Source organism: Elephantulus edwardii, unplaced genomic scaffold (genome assembly GCF_000299155.1).
Source record: "Elephantulus edwardii isolate Elephantulus edwardi_28Jun2011 unplaced genomic scaffold, EleEdw1.0 scaffold00162, whole genome shotgun sequence".
In the NCBI taxonomy this organism is placed as follows: Eukaryota; Metazoa; Chordata; class Mammalia; order Macroscelidea; family Macroscelididae; genus Elephantulus; species Elephantulus edwardii.
The window spans coordinates 968,172-973,983 of NW_006399912.1; positions in this window are offsets into that span (position 1 = coordinate 968,172).

Sequence of the window (5,812 nt, forward strand, 5' to 3'; positions counted from 1 at the left end):
GATAATCTGCTCTGCATACAGGTTGAAAAGGTATGGAGATAGGACACATCCCTGGTGTACACCCTTCCCAATTTTGAACCATGCGGTGTTACCTTGCTCTGTTCTAATGACTGCCTCTTGGTCCAAGTATAGATTTCGCATTAGCACAATTAAATGTTCTGGGATTCCCATTCTTCTCAGAGTCATATTGGTGATATACAATGCTGATGGTCCTGTATTAGCAGGAGGGGAGATGAGTGTCCCTTTGTCTATATGTGTATGAATAAGTTTTCAAGAGTTACTAATCATACACATATAGACAAAGGGACACTCATCTCCCCTCCTGCTAATACAGGACCATCAGCATTGTATAAAGGCTTTAGCTTCTTCATATGTTCGCCAATATGACTTCTCTTACCAAACCCACTTTGTAATTATTCTTATATTGAATGTAAAATGCTATTGCTTTGTGGTTTTAATAGTCATTTTCCTAGATTTCTGATGCTTTTTTTATGAGAACAGGACAATCTTTGGAGAATCATAGGCCCATTGAAGAAATTGAAGACATTTAACATGATTGACTGAGACAGTTAAGGCCTCACTATTCCTTAGGCCAGAAGAGATAGTGGGTATGATGCAGAGTCAGGCTTCATTTCAAATCAGTGTTAAACATGAAGAACAAATAAGGCCTACTGTTTGTCCATGTGATGACATATTCTAAACTGATAGTGTTGAAAACAGCCTTGGTAGTGAGTGATAAGATGCTTCAGCATACCAGTGCCATAGATTTAAGACTTGAACAATTCTAAGACCTTCCCATTGAAGTCTGGAAGGAGCTCCATTCTTGGTTAACCTTTGAGTAAAATGGGAGAGTGCAGAGTAGATACCAAGAGTAAGAAGCTGGAGTTGAAGCTGTTAATGTTCTCAGGACTGGAGATTGCTGGTGTTGCTGTCAAGATCAGTTTGTGGATTTGACCGTATAGTTTTTGTTGTTTGGTTTTTGTTTTTACAATATGTAAAACACCATGTTTGTTGTTGTTATGTGCCATCGAGTTGCCTGTGAATCATAGCGACCCTATGTACAACAGCCCTGTACTCTGCTCTATCCCATGCTAATCGTATTGTCTCCAACACACCTATTCCCCATTACCCCAATCACTGAATCAATCCATCTCATCGAGGGTCTTCCTCTCCCACCCATAAGTTTTTATAAAGTATGATTTGTGATTGTGTAGTAAAGAAATTTAAAAAAGGTCAGCCAGCAGATGTCAGTTTTATTGAACGCTTACTGATTCTACCTGAGGAAGCAGAACCCGAACCAGGGATTTGTGGTCCTGAGACTTCGTGCTCTACCTTATATGCATTTTTCAAAACAACATGTATGCTTAATGGGTACTTACAAGTCTGATTTATGATTGTGCAGCAAAGATTTTGACGTAGAAGTTGTGCAATGGTCAAAAAGGGGATGACCTGGCGATGCCGGATCTTCTCCGCTCTCACCGACTTTCTTTTGCTAGCGGTAATGAACCACGAACCAGAAAGCCGCGGCACGTGAGCCACCGTGCTCTACCAGTGAGCTACATCTCCAGACCCGCGTAGTGTTTCCCAAAATGCCCATATCAGTTTTACAAGACGGTTAGCACCAAGGCCCACTGCGGATTGTACGAGACCAGAATGGGCAATATTTGCCCAGGAATACAAAGGAGAATGTAGGAAGAAATAATATAGAAGGATGAATAGAAAGAGAAAATACAAGGGGAAGTGGGAAGTGTATTTTTCAAATACGAACTTTTCTTCAGTGCCATGAAATATGATCTGTATGTTTTCTGGAATAGCAATTTGTGCCATAATCTTACATCTCAATTAAACATTTAAAAGAAACCCTTAAAAATTTTTAAAAAATTTTCACAGCAGCAACAAAAATGAAATGTCTTTTTAAAAGGTATTCACATACATCCATCCTAACTGCTGATCTCTACTACCATCATACATTCTCATCAACAGTGTAGGAGGGCTCTTGTTTCTTCACTTGTTCACCAATACTTATTCCTTCCACCAAGTCCAGTTTACAATCATACCCATATTCTTTTCCCCAATTGCAATTTTAGTGAAAGTTTACAGAAAGGATGGATTTTCATCAATACATATTTCCCCTTCTCCTTTAATTCTCTGTAATGCCTTTCTTGGTACAGATTGCTAGTTGTTATACATATAATGTGTAATTATCTGTTCTTTTCAAATCTTTCTGTTCTGTACTCCAGTATAGTTTTCATCACCTATTTATTCTGTTCTCGCTTTCCTCTATCAAATCCTATTTTTACAATTGTGTTCCTATGATGTAGCTGTCCCTTTGTGATTGAGTTCACTCTACATAATGTCTTCCCAACTCATCCATGTTGTGTAATGTTTTACCAAGTTTTTGGGTTTCAGTGATGCCTAATATTCCATTGTGTAGATGTACCACAGTCTTTTTATCCATTTATTTATTGGTTGGCACTCGGGCTTCCTATATGTCTTTGCTATTTTGCGTAATGCTTCAATAAACATGGATGTATATATACTGTCCATGTTACAGCTCAGATTTCCCTAGGGTATATTTCAAGTAGTAGGATATTTGAGTCAAACGATATTTTTGTACCCGACTTTTTGGATAATCATTAGATGCCTTTCCTAGAGGTTGTACCATTTTAACATTCCCTCCAGCAGTGGACGAGAGTTCCAAGCTCTCACATCTTCATCAGCATTTGTTGTTTGTTGCCCTTTTGAACTTTGCTATTTTTGTTGGAGAGAAATGATATCCCATTGCTGCTTTGATTTGTGTTTTATAAGATATGAATGCAGGCTGTATATAATAGATTTCACCTGATGTTGTGTATAGGAATCAGATCGATTATATCTGTGGAAGAATCGCCAGAGAAGCTCAATATGAACTGTGAAAACTAGGCCAACTACTGATTGTGGAACACACCACCAACTACTCATACAAAAGTTCAAGCTGAAGCTAAAGAAAATGAAATCAGATCCACAGGAACCAAAATTTGACCTTGTGTCTATCTCATTTGAATTTCAAAACCATCTCAGGAACAGATTTGAGTCCTTGAACACTAATGAGTGGAGATCAGATGAGCTGTGGTTCAAGGATATCATTCAGGAAGAATGCAAAAAGTGATTACAATGATAGAAGAGGAAGAACAGACAAGGTGGATGTCAGATGAGTTTCTTAATATTGCAAAAGAGTGCCAAGAAGCCAAAGCAAAGGGAAGAAATCAAGATATTAAGGATCTGAACAGAAGGTTTCACACAGCAGCATGGGAAGATAAAGAAAAGTACTGTAATGAAATGTGCAAAGATCTGGAGTTGCAAAAATCAAAAGAGCTGAACTCGCTTAGCATTTCTTCAGCTGAGGGAAGTGAAGAACAAATTCAAGCCTTGAGTTGCAGTACTTAAGTATGCCTTGGGCAGAATATGAAATGATCCCGGAAGTATCAAGAGAAAATGGAAAGAATATACAGAGTCATTGTCCCAAAAGGAATTGGCAGACACAGAAGAATTTAATGAAAAAGAGCAAGAGCCTGTGGTGAAGAAGGAAGGAGTTCAAGATGCTCTGAAAGAACTGGCAATAAACAAGGCCCCAGAAATTGACAGCACAGCAGTTGACGTATTTCAACAAACAGACGCTGCCCTGGATGCACTTGCCAAGTCATGCCAAGAAATCTGGAGGACAATCACCTGACTAACTGACTGGAAGTGATCCATATTCATTCCCATTCCAAAGAAAGATGACCTGATAGAATGTGGAAATTATCAAACAATAGCATTAATATCACATTCAAAGAAGATACTGTTGAACATTATTTAAAAATACCTGGAACAGCACATCAACAGAGAACTTCCAGAAGCACAGGCATGGTTTAGAAGAGGTCGTAGCTATACGGGTATTATAGCTAATGTTAGATGTATCGTTACTGAAGGCAGAGAGTACCAGAAGAATGGCTATCTGTGTTTTATTAACTATTCAAAGACATTTGACTATGTGCATTAAAATGAACTGTGGCTAACTCTGAGAAGAATGAAAATCCCAGAACACTTGATTGTGCTTATGTGAAACTTATACTTGGACCAGGAGGCAGTCATCAAAACAAAGCAAGGAAAAAATAAAAAAAGAAAAAAGAAAAAAAAAACCCACAAAAAACCCAAAAAACAACAAAGCAAGGAAACACTGCATTGTTCACAATCAGGAAAAGTGTATGTCAGGAATGTGTCTTATTTCCATAACTTTTCAATCTATATGCAGAACAGATCATCCGAGAGGCTGGGTTCTACAAGGAGGAATGTGGCATCAAGATTGGAGGAATACTCCTCAACAATATTTGTTATGCAGATGACACAACCCTGCTTGCTGAAACTGAGGAGGACCTGAAGTGCTTGCTGCACAAAGTCAAGGACTGTAGGCTTTCAATATGGATTAAAACTCAACATCAAGAAAACAAATATTCTCACAGCTGGGCCGATATGCAACATCATGATAGATGGTGAAGATACTGAGATTGTTAACAGATTCAATTTCCTCGGCTCCATAATCAACATTCTTGGTACCAGCAGCCAGGAAATGAAAAGACAAATTGCATTGGCAAAGTGTGCCATCAGGAACATCTCCAGAGTACTGAAGAACAACAGTGTCAGTCTAGATTCTAAGGTGCGCCTTATCAAGGCCATAGTCTTTGGAATTACTTGCTATGCATCAGAAAACTGGACAATACCTAGGGACAATAGAAGGGGAATTGTTGCCATTGAGCTGTGGTACTGGAGAGGATAGTATAGAGTAGACCATAGACTGCCAGGAGAACAAATAGGTTCATTTTAGGATGGTGAAACCAGGCTGCTTCATGGAGGCAAGGATTCTGAGGCTTCTTCTGACACAATTCATATATGTGGCGAGGAGGGTCCAGTCCTAGGAGAGGAAAAAATCATGCTTGGGAGGGTAGAGGGACAGCGCAAAAGAGAAGACCCTTGATGAGACGAACTGACTCAGTGACTGGGGTAATGGGAGTGGATGTGTCAGAGATGGTCAGGTTAGTTTAGGATAGAGCAAGGTTCAGAGCTGTTGTACGTAGAGTTGCTATAAGTCCAAGCACCTCTACAGCATGTTCATCAATGGATTAATACAAAAGGAAACCTACTAAAAGAAGTGAGGCTTTTATTTCAATCTCAGTGTTGTTGGTTTTTTTTTTTTACTATGTTTGATACAGAAGAAGAAGGGCACATAGGGTCGCTATGAATCGCAGGCGACTCGACGGCACATAACAACAACAACAATGTTTGATACTGCATTTGTTGTTGATTGCCTTCGAGTTGAGCACAACTCATAGTGACCCTCCGAATAAAAGGCCTGAAGCCTTTCTATAACTATCGATATTTATCAAAGTTCATAGAGTTTTAGGAGTCATGTTGTTTAGGCAGTGGATGGCACTCCTGCTTCCAACGAGACCTCATAAGATGAAAAATAAATGTTTCAGACGTTACTGATGTAAAAAGCCTGGTAAAATGTTGGTTTGTACTTGTTTCTGCATTTTTAAATTAATCCATGGGACACATGTCAGAATGCAATGAATGTGGGAAAGGCCTGTTCCTGAGGGTACAACTCACCATGCACGAGAGAATTCATAATGGAGATGAGCTGTATAAATGCAGTTATTTTGACAAAGTCTACAGAGGTTACTCATCACTTACACATTACATAATAATCCTGACTGTGAGCTCTTTGCAGGCAACTAATGTGGGAAGCACTTTAACTAGGTCTCTCCTGATTAAGCATGAGAGAAACCACCCCATG